The sequence below is a fragment of the Ranitomeya imitator genome, chromosome 9 (genome assembly GCF_032444005.1).
Source record: "Ranitomeya imitator isolate aRanImi1 chromosome 9, aRanImi1.pri, whole genome shotgun sequence".
NCBI lineage: Eukaryota > Metazoa > Chordata > Amphibia > Anura > Dendrobatidae > Ranitomeya > Ranitomeya imitator.
The window spans coordinates 32707084-32724820 of record NC_091290.1 but is presented as its reverse complement, the minus strand read 5'-3'; the positions used below and the strand labels follow the sequence as shown (position 1 = coordinate 32724820).

Genomic DNA, 17737 nt, shown 5'->3' with positions numbered 1-17737 from the left:
CCTGCTCCACTTGCGGCTGTGTGTTCTTACCTAAGGTGACTATATGGCTAGTGAGGCACCTAGCATGGTAGCCTAGGGGTCTGCTCAGAGTATGTGCCCAGGCATTACGATCCCTGTTTACATCTCACAGCATTATTAGATGTTTTTAGCGTTTATATACCCTACGTTCCAGTAGTTTGGACTCTCTAGGGGGTTTCATTTACAGGGTTGGGGATCGTCGTCCTCCTTCTCCCTCCCCCCTCTGAGTTTACCGTGCGGGGCATTGGGGCACTGACCCTCTGGATGCCCGGTTCTTTATGATGCTATCCCAGGTGACATTACATGGTGCCTTATTGTGAACACAGCCGGTTCTATAGTCATATGGTTTATGCAGCATATTTATATATACATTTGTGAGCATTTTGGACCTGACGGGGGGAGTTTTGTTGTATTGGTTTTAACTGTTTTTATTGTTGTGTTACCCATTAAAGTTGTTCTCTTTTGATACGTATCAGGTGGTGTGCGAACATTTGTGTAGTGGCTTCTTTTCTTTTTTGTTTCTAGTCTTCTTGTTTGTAGTAGTGAAGTTCGGGGTTGGATCGATGATAATCGGCGTAGGCTGATCGTTGTAGTCTGTCGAGGGTGTTGTCCATGCTGGAGTGTCGATGAACGTACTCTGCGACGCGCTGAGCTGGATCTTGCTGCTCTAGATCTGTTCCAAGAACGTTGCTGCATCTCTCATAATCAGGATCCTTCATGGCTTCCAAGTACTCTGCCTTAGCTATTGCAGCTGCTGCCTCTTTGTCTACCATAAGTCTTTCTAGAGACACTTGCAGGCTCGCACCTTCTGCTTCTTGCTCTGCCCGCAAACGTGCATTTTCTGCTTCATGCTCTGCCCGCAAACGTGCGGTTTCGGCTTGCAGACGTGCAGTTTGTTCTGCCTGCAAACGCACCTTTTCTGCCTCATGCTCTGCTTGTCTCAGCTTTAGATGCATTTCTTTCTCGGCAAAGGAGGACCTCGCTTTGGCTGCTTCAGCTTCAGCATGAGCGACAGCAGCCAGCTCTGCTAATGATGACCTGCTCGAGCTTGCTCGTGACCTCGTCTTGAGTGAGGATGTGCTGTTTCGAGACATTGTGCGCTTAGCTGCGTACTGCTGAGTGTTTTGGCGGGAAACTGAGTCTAGGTGCGGTGAGCTTCCGCGTGGCGGGAATGATGTAGCTCCTCTTGGCGGGCTGCAGTATAGTCCCGCGGCTGTATGGCGGCTGCTGTGATACCCGAATGCGGAGCAGTGTGGGTGTTAGCGGTTCCGTACAGTCTGAACAACTACAGCCTGCGACCGGCTATCAGTTTCACTGAAGGCAGCTAATCTGATCTTACTTTACAATCACCGCCTGCGACTGGCGGTCTCGTTTTTCACTGTTCTGCCTTCCTCCACGTAGGATGCTGTGTGGATTCCAACATACGGCTAAACCTTCATCCACATCCCAGTAAACAGACTGTGTTGATGCTTAAGTCTTATTTATTAGGGTGATGATAACCAAAACTATAACGTTGAACAACAATGGTGGACAGTATTCATAGTAGATGATCAAATAGTGAATGATGTTGATGTACAAGGTGGATGTTCAGTGAATAATCATAGTGAATGATTGATCATAGTGGATGACTGATCATAGTGGATGACTGGTGAAAAACTGTAAAGAATAACAGCATTTCAGTATATGCACATACAGGGTGCAATCACATAAATAACTGGGACATAACAGCAAGAATTATACAGAGTGCATTACACAGTAATTCTAACAGCACTGCCCTATTCTATACAAGAATGAATCTATCTAAATGCAGAGTACACATTAACCTAACTGCAAGCTGCAAAGCACATCTGCCTAACTATATCTGACTATAGGAGCTGCATAAGGCTTAAATACTAACACAAACATAAGATGCATTAAACCTTTATAAACGTACCGAGATCCGTTAGGACAAGGGTAAGAAAGTAAGCGAGACAGGAGCACGTGTGCCTCTCTGCAGATCTGAGGAAAAATGGCTACTGAAGCTTGTCTTCACAAGAAGAATGTGGGCGGAACTAACCCATAAGACATTGCTCTTAGGAGGGAAAGGTTGGTAAACAACATGAAAAGTAGGCAACTGATGACCTCCAGTGGCCACAACTTGAATAACATGATAATTAACTCTCTGCACATTAAGATGGGCAGAACACTAACTATGTTACTATGTTACCATGTATATATATATGTGTCTAGGACTGCGTCCTTCCTGAGGTCTGATTCTCTTTTCCTTCTTCCGGAAGGCGGCCCCAAGGGTCTGCCAGCTTCCAAAGCTACCCTTGCCAGGTGGATCAAATCCACCATACAAGAGGCCTACCGCCTTAAAGGGCCACTGTCACCCCCTCCAGCCGTTATAAACTAAAAGAGCCACCTTGTGCAGCAGTAATGCTGCATTCTAACAAGGTAGCTCTTTTAGTTTTTGGTTCATGTATTCCGAAAATAAAGCGTTTTGAAACTTCTAAATACATGTCTTTGTCCATGGAGGTGGGTCCTCACTCCCCAGCTTGAACCGCTACTCTGCCGTCACTCAAATCTTCAGGGGCTTTCGGCGCCGCCCCCTCCGCGCTGTTTTCGCTTCAAAACCGGCACCTGCACTGTCTACTACTGTGTTGTGCAGGCGCAGTAAGCTCTGGCCGTCTGACGTCCCAGTGCGGGGCAGGGATTCCCAAGGTGGGTGGCCGCAATGCCCGCACAGGCGCAGTCTGCAAGCCTGGCTGGGACGTCAGATGGCCAGAGCTTACTGCGCCTGCACAACACAGTAGTAGACAGCGCAGGCGCCGGTTTTGAAGCGAAAACAGTGCGGAGGGGGCGGCACCGAAAGCCCCTGAAGATTTGAGTGACGGCAGAGTAGCGGTTCAAGCTGGGGAGTGAGGACCCACCTCCATGGACAAAGACAGGCATTTTGGATAAGTTTTAAAACGCTTTATTTTCGGAATACATGAACCAAAAACTAAAAGAGCCACCTTGTTAGAATGCAGCATTACTGCTGCACAAGGTGGCTCTTTTAGTTTATAACGGCTGGAGGGGGGTGACAGTGGCCCTTTAAGTATTCTCCTCTTCCAGCCGGTATTACGGCACACTCTACACGGGCGGTAGGGGCTTCCTGGGCCATTCGGCACCAGGCTTCGGCACAACAAGTGTGTAAGGTGGCCACTTGGACTAGCCTACACACGTTTACTAAACACTACAGAGTTCATACCCAGTCCTCAGTGGACACGAGCCTGGGTAGATGTGTTCTGCAGGCGGCGGTGCCCCAAGTGTAGGGGCCTGTCGGCATAATATTCGTCCATTGCTTCCCACCCAGGGACTGCTTTGGGACGTCCCATGGTCCTGTGTCCCCCAATGAGGCAACAGAGTAAAGGAGATTTTTGTGTACTCACCGTCAAATCTCTTTCTCTTAGCCTCTAATTGGAGGACACAGCTCCCACCCTGTTGCCCTTTCCGGGCCGTTGTTACTGTTGAGTTCTCATATTGTTTTCTTAAGCTCGTACATAGTTGCCTTCTTATAGGCATGGTTATGTTATTCACGTTACGTTCCTCCTAATGCTTATGCACAAAACTGGAGAATGCCGTCCAGGGGTGTATACTGCAGAGGAGGAGCCACTGTTAATCTTTTTCAGATTATGCATAGTGTCGCCTCCTAGTGGACAGCAGCATAACACCCATGGTCATGTGTCCCCCAATTAGAGGCTAAGAGAAAGAGATTTTACGGTGAGTACACAAAAATCTTTTTTTATTTATATACTGAAGAGGTGATTTTTTTTGCACAGTATAAAACAGAATTATCTATTGGAATGTTGTATTTAAAGAGAATCTGTCAGCACATTTTTGTTATGTAATCTGACAGCAGCACAATGTAGGGACAGAGACCCTGATTCCAGAGAGGTATCATTTAGTTTACTGGGTGCAGCAGTTTTGATATAATCCCTGTTTTCTCGGCTGCAGATCTAGCAGAGCTCTGAATGCTGAGCTGTGTATATCCCCTCCCACACCACTGATTGATGCGATTTGTTAGATGGTATTTTGAGAGCTAGAATGCTTTGTGTTTACGTTCAAGTTACTTTAATTTCTTGTGTTACATCGTGAAAAGAAGGTGGAAGAAAACTAGTTCTCATTCTTTCTGAGGGGTATCGTTTCTCCTTATGGAGAGTGACATACCATCTCTGGCTTGTCAAGGTAAGGAGGCTTATTCGCCGTGCAATGCTCCTCTGAGAAATATAATATGCAAATTGCCTCTTCTGAGAAAAAGAGGACTTAACTCTATAGCGCCACCTGTTGGAAGTAGCGATCCTACAAGTCACAATCAACTCTTTAACGAGTCATGCAATATGACTTAGGATAAAAGCCAAATTAGTATCTCAATTCGCAGACACGGTGTTTCGGGCTGTTGGCCCTCGTCAGTGCGAAGCATGAGAACTAATATGGCTAGGTGAGAGGCTCTGGACTGGGTCAAAGGGGTATCGTTTCTCCTTATGGAGAGTGACATACAGAGATGGTATGAAAACCCCTTAGACCCCAGTCCAGAGCCTCTCACCTAGCCAAATTAGTTCTCATGCTTCGCACTGACGAGGGCCAACAGCCCGAAACACCGTGTCGGCGAATTGAGATACTGATTTAGCTTTTATCCTAAGTCATATTGCATGACTCGTTAAAGAGTTGATTGTGACTTGTAGGATCGCTACTTCCAACAGGTGGCGCTATAGAGTTAAGTCCTCTTTTTCTTAGAAGAGGCAATTTGCATATTACATTCTTTCTGAGACATTTGCTGTGCAATGTTAGGCATGTCACCTGGAGAGGTAAAGGAAATTTTGTAGCAGTCAGCAACCACCATGTGAAGTAGTCGTGGCCGAGTGGTTAAGGCGATGGACTTGAAATCCATTGGGGTTTCCCCGCGCAGGTTCGAATCCTGCCGACTACGGTTTGTTTTTACTAAACACTTTTTTAGCTCAAACTTATCCAAAACCTAAGTTTTTTGTTGTTTTTTTTAAGCAAGTTACAACTTGTTGCTACGGTGTATCAAATTAAATGTCAACGTATTTCATAAGACAAAATACTAAATCTAATTTGCTTGTACACACCTCCCCATTAGGATTTTTTTTGTCTATTTATACCAGAAGGTGTCACTCTTTGTTCTGGCAATCTTGTACAACTCTTAAAGGGTTTGTAGGCTGTTAGGACAACCCCTTCTTGAACTAAATGTTTGGCCCCGATAAAATTTTAAAAAAAAGCCCATACTCGCCTCCCATGCTGGTGCTGTTCCAGCGGTGTCAGCACTCACAGTTTCGGAGCTCTTGTGCAATGTTGTGCCTCTTGGTGCCCGGCGCCCAATCAGCGCTGGCGTCACTGTCCCCGCCTTCGTATGGATTGAACATAAGAGGAAGTCAGAGATCAGCCGCAGTCCTGGCTTCCTTTTCATGTTCTATCCATATGAAGGCAGAGACAGTGACGCCAGCGCTGATTTGGCGCCAGACACCATATGTCACAACCCCTCATGACAGCTCCGGGACCAAGAGTGCTGACAGTTCTAGAACAGCGCCAGTACGGGAGGTAAGTATAGGTTTTTTTTAATCATTTTATCGGGACCAAACATTTAGTTCAAGAAGAGGTTGTCCTAATAGTGAATAGTAAATTCTTAGAAAATACACTAATACTCTATAAATTGTGCCTTTAATGCAAAGTCATCTGGAAGCCCAGTGGTGTAACTTGAAGCTTGTGGGCACCAATGCAATATCTCCAATTGGACCCCCAACTAACACAGGTCTTTAATAGTAATAGTCTTTTCTATTGATGAGCTAATATACTCGTTACTCGAGATTTCTCGAGCACGCTCACGGGTCCTCCGAGTATTTTTTAGTGCTCGGAGATTTCGTTTTTCTTGCCGCAGCTGAATGATTTACATCTGTTAACAAGCATAAGTACATTGCCTGGTTGCTAGGGAATCCCCACATGTACTTATGCTGGCTAACAGATGTAAATCATTCAGCTGTGGCAAGAAAAAACGAAATCTCCGAGCACTAAAAAATACTCGGAGGCAGGGGTGGATTAAGGGTAGCCAGGGCCCCGGGCTGTTCAGACACTGTGGGCCCCCCCGGTCATGTGACGGGGGTCATGTGACGGGGGTCATGTGACGGGGGTCATGTGACGGGGGTCATGTGACGGGGGTCATGTGACGGGGGTCATGATATACCCGAACCAGATTATTCCAGAAAAATGGCCGGGCCCTACTCTACTGTAACCTATTAAATATTTGTTAGAATCTGCAATACAATTTAGGTATATTTTGACCAATAATATCACATACAAGGAACAAATACCACCGCACCGTGACCAGACCACAAATTACAACCACAGTGATCGAATAATATCACATACAAGGATCAAATACCACCGCGCCATGACCAGACCACAAATTACAACCACAGTGATCGAATAATATCACATACAAGGGACAAATACCACAACACCATTTCCAGACCACATATTACCACCACATAGTGACTAAATACTACAATACTGATCAGTAAAAAACAACAACACAATACTATCACCATAAGTGCCAGTATTCACAGGAGATCTGTACTTAGTATGCAGTGTCTGTGTAGAGGTAATACAGAGATCACTGGTGGTATTATACACAGGAGCTCAATATAGTATACAGTGTATAGTGTCAGTGTATAGGTAACACTGACTCACCAGTGACGTCTCTAGGTGAAGTCCTTCATCTTTCAGCCAGCACAGACCGCCATCATTTCTTCCAGCCAGGACTCGTTTCTGCAGGAAATAACACAGTTATCTCGAGCTCCGCTTGCAGAACACATTACTTAATTTTCACAACTTCTACATTACACCACATGAAGAAAAAAAGGTGATATAGTGTCACTCTGCACAGTAACAGGACCGACCCCCATTTAAAACAGTATACTAAAAAAATAAAATAAATACATCACTGCAGTAATAATATCCCTAAATTAGCCCCTATGGTAATAATATTCCACATCCTGGCCCCGTGTGTCTCATTCCTGGCTCCAGCCATATGTTCTCGCATCCTGCCCTCATGAGTATCCATTCTACCCCATATGATCTCCACATCCTGCCCCATATGTCTCCATCGTATCCATCCTGCCCCATGATCCAATCCTGCCCCATGTCTTTAATTCTGCCCCGTGTCTCCAATCATGCCCCGTGTCTACATTCTGCCCATGCCTCCAGTCCTGCCCCCATTGTGTCCAGCAATCTGCCCCAGTATGTCCAGCATATTGCCCCAGTGTCCAGCAATCTGCCCCAGTGTCTCCAGCATATTGCCCCCAGTGTGTCCAGCATTGCCCCCAGTGTGTCCAGCAATCTGTCCCAGTGTGTCCAGCAATCTGCCCCAGTGTGTCCAGCATATTACCCCCAGTGTGTCCAGCATATTGCCCCCAGACAGTGTGTCCAGCAATCTGCCCCAGTGCGTCCAGCATTGCCCCCAGACAGTGTGTCCAGCAATCTGCCCCAGTGCGTCCAGCATTGCCCCCAGACAGTGTGTCCAGAATATTACCACCAGTGTGTCCAGAAATCTGCCCCAGTAAGTCCAGCATTTCCCCCAGTATGTCCAGCATTTCCCCCAGTGTCTCCAGCATTGCCCCAGTGTCCTCCAGCTCCAGCAATCTGCCCCAATGTCCTCCAGCATTGCCCCAGTGTCCTCCAGCATTGCCTGTGTCATCCAGCAATCTGCCCCAGTGTCCTCCAGCATTGCCCCAGTGTCCTCCAGCAATCTGCCCCAGTGTCATCCAGCCATCTGCCCCAGTGTCCTCCAGCCATCTGCCCCAGTGTCCTCCAGCCATCTGCCCCAGTGTCCTCCAGCCATCTGCCCCAGTTTCCTCCAGCCATCTGCCCCGTGTCCTCCAGCCATCTGCCCCAGTGTCCTCCAGCCATCTGCCCCAGTGTCCTCCAGCCATCTGCCCCAGTGTCATCCAGCCATCTGCCCCAGTGTCCTCCAGCCATCTGCCCCAGTGTCCTCCAGCCATCTGCCCCAGTGTCCTCCAGCCATCTGCCCCAGTGTCCTCCAGCCATCTGCCCCGTGTCCTCCAGCCATCTGCCCCAGTGTCCTCCAGCCATCTGCCCCAGTGTCCTCCAGCCATCTGCCCCAGTGTCCTCCAGCATTGCCCTCAGTGTGTCCAGTCCACCGTTGTAAAAAAAACAAAGTCTCCTCACCTGTCCTCGCTCCAGCGCCGCGGTGAGCTCCCTCCAACAGAGCACACTCGCCGGCGACTGACAATGACGTCAGACGCCAGCGACGTGTGCGCCTGCGGCCGACATCAGCCGCCAGCCTCCAATTGGCTGGCGGCAACTATTGACGTGCGGGCGCGTGCCCGCACGTCAATAGGAAACCGCCGCAGGCAGCGCCGGAAGGGGCCCGGTGAGCAGATGAGAAGGGGCCCGATGCGGGCCCCCTCTCTCTGCCCACCGGCTACGGCAGGGGGCCGGGGGCGGGCACATTAATGCCGGCGGCGGCCGCCGGCAGCGGTATACGAATCACAGATGATCAGAGGGTCAACAGTGCGGTAGCCCAGGGCCCCCCCAGACCACTGGGCCCTGGGCTACCGCCCATATTGACCCTCTGATAATCCGCCCCTGCTCGGAGGACCCCCGAGCATGCGCGAGAAATCTCGAGTAACGAGTATATTCGCTCATCACTAGTCTTTTCATATGAGGCAAAGAGACCTTTGGGGCCATTCAGCTCAAATTGTTTTTGAGTTGGCTAATGTGGTCACACAACATAAAGTCATTGTGGAGAACATACATGCGCAGACATAAGAAAATTAATAAAAGGATATGGTTTTTACACAATAATGTTTCTTCCAGGTTTTTCTTGGTCCAGTGATGTTTTTTTAACCCGATATAAATTTTTGACACTTGGATGGGTCTTCAAAGTATGATTCATGAGAGTCTGACCTTTGTGAGACACCACCCCACCTTTAATGAGGAGCTTCAAGACGTTTTCCCAGAATACACCGCATTGAAACCATGCAAATGTTGGGGCTCCAGGTGTTCACAAACCACCGAACACCCCTTTCTACCAGACTGGCATGAGTCTTGCAGCATCACCCCGCAGTTTTGCACCTCACGTGTCCACAGAGGGACCCCCATTTGACATATTTTTTACATATTTTTTTCCCCCTATTTTCCTCCTGAAAATTTTGGGTGCGTCTTATGGTCCAGCGGAATGCCAATGCTGCCATCACATGTGACGGATGGCACCAAGGAGATCACGCAGAATCCCACTGCTGCTACCACATGTGAAGAACCCGCATCTCGCCAACCTGCCTGACATCACTATTGCGTCTTCAGGGATCACATAGTACATTCTTCGCACTTGCACCAATGTGATGTTCCGCACCTCCTGGGGACATGTAAAGTCAATATAGCACAGTTTAAAACAGACACCCCCTGTCCTCATGGGCCCAGGGAGACATGGGGATTGGGAGGATGTGGCTCATTAAGTCACTGACGTGGCATCACACTCACAATCCTGAGTAGCCCCATTCACTAGCACCAGTGAAATTATGCCTGGTCAGCCAGGTAGGACTGCCACCATTTCCTCTTTAGACATTAGCCCGATATGATTATATCAAGCCAGAAACCAGCCCCGGTAGCATAGAAAGTTCAGCAGAGAAAACAGAAGTGTGGATTCGTGGATCGAGAAAACAGAGCAGCCCAAGGTTAAATTATATATTTTAATGCCTTAAGGGTACACTAGACAAAACACTATATACACAATGGTTATACATATGCAATGGACAGATATGCAAATACAAATAGTGGTAGTGCAAAGTATGCAAAAGATAAGAGTTAGTTACCAGTAAGATGAAAGGCATGGCTTGTGGGCGAGGGGCTGCCATTTGGGAGGCTGGTGGTCCCCTATGTTCTTGACTTTTGTGACTTTTGTAATTCTCTGCTCGACACCCCTTCATGGTGTTCGTTCTGTCACCATGTGGGGACACCAGCAAACTCACCATCCCGGCCCAAGGCGCAATCTGCAGCGTTCTCCAGTCCCTGCTTTCATCCTCCTCCTATGTGCATACCACACTGTGTGTCGATGGCATGCCTAGGGCGTGGGTGCGCGCATTCCCCTGGGAGACATCTTGTACAAAAGGCAGCCTCGCCTACTGGGAGGTGCCTGAGCAACCCCTATAGTTCTGTTAGGTGGTTAGTGGTAACTGTATGTTGCCAGGTCACCTTCCTTAGTCTGATAGTGTCCCGTATCCTGAATACTCGTGTGTCCACCATAGTTGCCCTTGTATCCCTGTGACTGATTTAGCAGTGTCCATACCCCGTGGTCGCATCAGCAGTATCTTTCTGCCACCCTGGGGGCAGAAAGATACTTATCCCTGTGGCCACCCTGTCTGCTCAAGGTAAACATGTTTCCATTACCGTCCTGTGTGAATTTGGAACTTGGCCCAGGAGGCAGTCCTTTGTGAACTTGTCCCGAGAGGCCATCCTGTGTGAACTTGCCCCGAGAGGCTGTCCTTTCTGAACTTGTCCCAAGTGGCTGTCCTGCTCTGTTCGAAAAGCAGAAGTAGTGTTTCTGCCCTTTGATGTCAGCAGCTATGGCCGGACGTTGCCCTGTAGTGCTACCTGGCTGCTAACTGTTGCATAAGTCTAACCTCACCACTAGAGGCTCCAGCGAACACCAAGGAAGCTGCTTAGTCACTCCCTACCAGGGTAAATCCAGTCCGTGGCACAGTGGGTTCACGAACCACGTGTGCCAACTAGGAGAGTAACAACTCCCCACATGATATGCCGTCGTAACGTCCCCAGAATAAAAGAAATAGGCCATGCTTTACATGAGCAGTTAACCCCTTTGGGGTCACTACCCTCCTGTCACATGGGCTTGACCTAAATCCCCTTTATTTGCATTTAGCAGCTAAAAACTCTAAAACCTAAGAGGGGTCATAACTAGAGATGAGCGAACATGTGGCTCTCCATGCATGTGTTGTGACTGTCTGCTAAATATTAATTATTAATTGAATTATTCATATTCTCAATTCTGTACTGAACACATTGCCTCTCGCTGACATTACAAAAGCTATTTATGTATGTATAGCTCAGAGAATAAGTTAACACCATATAGAGAGATCACGTGGTCTGTGAGACATATAAATAATGTCTCTTAGGAGGGAGGGGGTTGGTCACGTGGGGGCTGTCACCTCCTGCCTTCACCATCATTCTCCATAGACGTCAAACAAGTCACAAAAGGAATGAACAGCTGGTAGCCATGATTCTACTCCATGAAAGAAATATGACTTCTACTCCATCTCAGAAATTAAGAGGAACAAACGCTGATAGGAACAAATGGACAATCTGTTTGTAACTATTTCATCTATTTTTATGTTTTGCTGCAATTTGGTTTATCTGTGGGCAATTCAATAAACCACTACTTTTTTATGAAAATATCATCATGACATTTTTCCTTTAAGAGTAACGCACCTGGTAAATAGTCTTGATTAAATAAATGTGCAAAATAAGCATATTTAACATTGGCCAAGCCAGCCAGCTTTGATTTTTTGTGCTATTTTTGCGTGGATTTCCTTCACCTTCCACAGGGGGGAAGAGAGAAGAGCTTCGCTAGATGTTGTGCAAGTTTTCAGGAATTCCACTACAAAATTTCAAGCCACAAAGATCTCACAGAGCCTATGAGTTCGAATAACAGGTGTCAGACGGATTGACAAGCACTAGCATTAGACGTGCTGAAGACAGACGTGCTGAAGACAGACGTGCTGAAGACAGACGTGCTGATGACCAGAGCCCAGCGTTGTCCAACAAAGGAACTACAAGCTGAGATATTTCAAGGTAAGAAACATGGATTTAATTAATTCATATGCTAAGTTAAGTCAGCTAGAATTTTTAAGTCTAGGTGAAAAGTCTAAAAACTTAGAAATATTTTGGCTTAGCCTATATGCAGAATGCAAGATAGCAAATCTTAAGTTAGATTTGAAGCTAGTATCCAGAGAAAAAGATAAACTTAAAAATATTTTACATATGGTTGACGTATTTCACAAGTTCATTTCAGAGAAATGCAAAAATGACCGAGTAAAAATAGTATCAGATGATGCTAATGATGTTTCCAAGATTAACTGTAATGTGGAGAGTGAAGAAGATGTGACACACGTGTGTTTAATGGCCACTCAAGGTGACCTTGTGTCTCATGATGAAAAACAAGATGGAGGAAATGTAGGAGACATGACAACTGACAAAGATGATGTACAAGGGACAGATATACAAGGGCCACTAAAAATAGAATACGACTCAGAAGCTCAACTCCTTCAAACTAAATGTAGGAAAATCTTGTTAAAATTATGCAAAATCATTCCTGTATATGATGACAAAATCCATGTGTGCAGAAATTCAGAGATATTTGAGAGTTTTGCTGATAAGTTTGATTTGACTAATGAGGAGAAAAATCAGTTGTTTAAAATGTGGCTTCCAGTAACTTTTTCCAGAAGGTTCTCATTAAAAACGCAGAGTGAGGAGTTCCATGAAGAAATGACTGATATAGAAAGATTAAAAAATTTGATATTCCGTGGATTAAAAGACCATTATCCAGATATTGATATTCTTCTAAAATGAAGGATTGGCCGGAAAGAATGTACTTTTACATTCTTATCCATATTTGAAAGGTTGTACAAAACTGTAATTACAAATTTCAATAAACAATCAATGATAAATTGTTTTTGTAAACAAATTTGGATTCCTAAATTCTGCATCTCGTGTTATTGCGTCACAAAAAGATTCTTTATTTGAATGTGCGCAATCCCTTGATTTTTCTAGAAAACATGAGAATTTTGAAAGGAACATAAATTACACTAAGTTTTTGAAAACAGACATAATTAAATCTTATCCAGAAGCCAAAATCAAAATTTCCAAATCTGAGTTATTCCCAAAATCACATCTATGAGTCACGAACTAAATTACATATTTGTTATAAGCCCTATCAAATAATTCAGGAGTCCTCCACTGAAGCTGCTCTGAAAGGGTTAAAAGCTGACGGGCCAGATCCGTCTGTAAAGATGGCGGAAATTGACAGACAGAAACAGGTGAGCATTGGGGGTGAGCTGAACACTCCATTATCACAGATCTTTAAAGAATCCATAAGTCTAAAAATGGCAATTTTGAATAGAGGTTTTCAACAGATTATCGACAGAGAGATAAATTTTGGTTTAGAAATTTGCTAAAAATGTAATTATAGTATATGATGTGTAAATGAGTCATACAATGTATTATTTATTAATATGTAATTATTTTAAACAGTATAATTCTGCAGTTATATATTCTTATAGTATACAGTAAATACTGTAGCATATTTGTATAAGTAGAGATTATATTAACTGTATTTTTATATGTATAGTGAAATAATTAAAATTTACTCCAGTAATAATACTTAGAATTACATTAAATGTATATATTAAATATACACATATGTGTAAGATATTTAAATTATTTTGTTTTTAAATAAATATGAAATTAACCTTTATCTTTTATTTTTCCTTAGGATTTTCATTTCAAAGCAGGAATTGAACAAAAAAACCTCTTACATGGATTTATGTCTTTATTTTACACAGGAAGTTATAATAACGGCATGATTCTATATATTTAACGCTTAAGAGAAAAAAAGACATAACTAACAATCTAAAATTTGTGTACTGTAATTTTCTTTCTGTAACATAATCTAAAACTTTTTTTTTCCCTTTGCATGGTAAATATATATGTACTGCATGGCATGTCACAACAGGTATTTCAGTTTAAACTTGTAACCTTAGAAAGAAGAAGCTTTTGAAGCTCCTCAGCCTTTACAAGTCAAACGTCACGTTCTTATAAGCTTTCCTATCTATAGATATTTTACAAAGTGTTAGGTAATGTGTATTTGGGGAATATTCAAAGAAATATTACATTATTAAATTTAGTAGTTTACAATGCGCATTGATAATTAGGATACAATATTTTGGGTTAATATACATGTATTCTTATTCTTTGTATGTGAAATATGTAGTTTCAACTTACAGTGGTGTTCAAAAGTCCTGCATAGGATAAATTGATTGATTTTTCAAGTTTTAAACGTTTTCTGTCGAATATTTTCGATGCTAATATGACATATTATATATCGTTTTGTTCAGAATACAATTTTGCATTCTTTCCCTGTAATATTTTTAGCTTTTGAAGCAGTTTTGCCTGAAATTATTGCAACAATATGGGAATTGAAAGCAGAACTAAACATTGTACAGCTTCAGATCCAAAATTAGCCAATCACAGATGAGGTTCTTGTGACCAATCATAACCGGGATATGGCAGCCAATCACATTGCATCACATCTGCTTCTTTGTTTGTTTGTTTTATCTGTTGGTCTATCTAGTGAATCATACTGTAGAGTTTTATGATGGGAGCCTTCAGATTTTTGCCAGCGGAGGATCGTGTGCGAGTTGTGGTGCTACATGAAGAGGGTTATACTGGCCCCCAGATCGCAAGGAAGGTCGGCTGTAATCAGAGTACAGTCGTAAGAATTTTGCAGAAACATAAGCAGCTTGGAATCACCCAGGACAGGCCCAGATCTGGTCGGCCCAGAAAGTCAACTAAAAGGGAGGATAGAGTACTGATAAGAACATCCCTTGCCAATCGAAAGCTCACCTCTCCTCAGCTTCTGCGAGAATGGCAAGAAAAGTGCAATATCGAGGTAGCGACATCAGCTGTTAGGAAGAGATGTTTGGAAGCAGGATTGAGAGGGTGCAAGGCCCGAAAGAAGCCATTCATGACAGCCATACAAAGACAAAGGCGAAAACTGTGGGCATTGAAATAGTTAAAATGGAGGAAGGAGGAGTGGGAAAAAGTGCTATTTAGTGATGAAAGCACTTTTTGCATTTTAGGAAATGATGGCAAGTCTTATGTGAGAAGGTTCCCACATGAAGAATACAAGCCAGAGTGTTTGAGCTCCTCTGTGAAACATCCTATGAAAGTAATGGTCTGGGGCTGTATGGCAGCCAATGGTGTTGGAAGGCTTCATATTGTGGAGGGTATGGTTAATGCAAAAAAAATACATAGACATCCTTAATAAGAAAATGCTGCCTTCTGCTCAACACTCTGAATTAAATAAAAAATAATAAATCTTAAAAAGTAAAATTTAAGTCTGTGTGAACTTGCATTGGAAGTTAGTGAACTTAGAAACCTGTTCACCATTCTACACACTGTACTGGTGTAGGTATGGCTATGCTGTAAAAACAATTATCAAAAATGCACATACCATAACAATTTATACACTTGGGACATTCAAAAATGAGTATGGCATACAATGAGGGATTACAAAAACATATCTGTTCCACCAGTTTCACTGTAGAGATGCAGAAGTATGAAACATATAGTTTTCTTCACGCCTATGCAGGACTTTTGAACACCACTTGTATATGTGTGTCACAGTCTGAGTGACAGATGACACATGAGCGTATGAGCAGCCGCTAAGAGTGACGTTAACGTAAGAGCGAATAACATGGAATGTGTATATACAGTATGAGAGGCTTCATGGTATTCTATGAAATATTATTTACTCAACATATATTTCTATATTTCTTTAGTAATTATTATTTCTTGATTTAGTTAATAGTGAATAAGTGCAATCCTCACCCATCCCTTGTAGATTGTGAGCCCTCGCGGGCAGGGTCCTCTCTCCTCCTGTACCAGTTATGACTTGTATTGTTTAAGATTATTGCACCTGTTTTTATTATGTATACCCCTCCTCACATGTAAAGCGCCATGGAATAAATGGCGCTATAACAATAAATAATAATAATAATAATCACACATCAATATAGTTTATCAAGAAAATCTACATTTCGAACATTCTTCCAAATGATAATTTTATGGTATTCAATGTTTTTTTTTAATGGTTACATAGATGGGTACACATCTTGAAACAAATACATAGCATAAGGCTGAAATGACAGTTATAAAATTAATTATTTTTAATTTTGGTTTTTACACATTAATTTTTTCATAAAATAATATTTTTTTATATTAAGGGGGAAATGTGTTTTTTTTTATCTTGATTACATCACCACATTTCATCAATACCTCTTTTAATAAAGAAGAAATATTAATAAGTTACTATTGGGTATAATAACATTAGTTTTATAAAAGTCATTTTTTTTCTCTAATGAAGGGTACTATATGCAAAGTTGCATAATTTCAATATTTTGGTATTACAAGGTTATGACAATGAAAATATTAAAGGTAACGTGTTACTGAGACATAACCTCTGCATTTATCATCAACATATAAAGGCCTTATTTTTATTTTTATTCTAATTTTTATTTTTTATTTTTCATGTTTATTCTTATTTCATTTTTCTTAATTTTTATTTTTTATCTCAAGAAAAAAAACATTAATATTTAATAAAGTAATGTCTAGTACAAGAATATTTCTTCATTAAATATAGTGATCGTATGGTTTCATTATAAGAAAAATGTTTAAATTCTGAGGTAAATACAACAATTCTTTCACTCATTCATTCATTTATTCATATATATTCTTATTTTGGTTCATGGTTATACATTCTTACAAATTATTGGTCTAATAAATATAATTTATTAATAAAGTTTTAGTAATAAAGATGGAAATACTTGTTACATAAAAAAGACACACTGACATCTATGGGTTCAGAAAGAAATTACACCTATGACATAAAAATGTCCTATCACATGAAGAATATGGTTAATAATGTATTATCATTTATTATTATTTTATTATTCCAAATATGAATTCCATATTAATATTCTGATAATTATATGGATATTATTGATTGCTATGGTATGCTGTGATATTACAAGTTAGGAAGATTACCAGATTTGGTATAGAATAGGGAATGAAGACTTTCATCAAGATACTGAAGTTATGTTAATAAAGATTTTTCATATTTCTAAATTCAATTGATTCTTAAAAGTTGCAAAAAGAAAAAGCCGCTATCCAGAACTTCCACAAGGTAACAATGCTATATGATTTCTGAATAATAACAGACTGTGTCAATTGCAATCCATGCCATCACTGACAACTATGAGTACAGTATCTAAACTGACAACCACAATTGGAGAGGATGATGATTCTATGATGCTAAGATGAACTGTGTTATTACATTTTTATCATGTTCCAGTGGTTTCCTATCAACTATAAGACTTCCATGCAAGCTGGTGAACAATCAGGTAATTGTCAGGATGCTACAACCCTAACATGTGTCCTGTGCACTAAAGACTGGTTATGGTGCTATGTTTAGCAAGGAAAAGTAAATTTAACCCTTGGTGTGCTGACCAAAGAAGTCACACCTGTTCCAAGACCAGTGCGGATGATATGGAAGGATTCCAGATGATTTCCAAGGCGAGTCAATGTACCGTAAGTCCAGGTGTGTCCAGGTGACACTGCACAGATATTAAAGCTACATTTCATCTATGAACTTTGCTTTCTTATCAATATTTGAATTTATGGACTTTGATTGACACATGACACACAGTCTCTACAAAATCTACATGCTATAATCTATTTCAAAAGAATTATAATAAAGATTGTTTTAAAAGAACCAAGAAGAAGACATCAAGATGAAGACCAGATGACATCAGATGATGATTAGACCTGAGATGCTTCAATTACGTATAGGGAAGTATAATTATATATTTTA

The 17737-nt window shown here is 42.4% G+C and overlaps 1 non-coding gene across 1 annotated transcript; it reads left to right on the top strand.

Annotated features, from left to right (window-relative positions):
* The first annotated feature begins 4887 nt into the window (after positions 1-4887).
* TRNAS-UGA (transfer RNA serine (anticodon UGA)) lies at positions 4888-4969 on the top strand. The gene has a single exon. It is a non-coding gene; the product is annotated as a tRNA-Ser (tRNA).
* The last annotated feature ends 12768 nt before the right edge of the window (positions 4970-17737 follow it).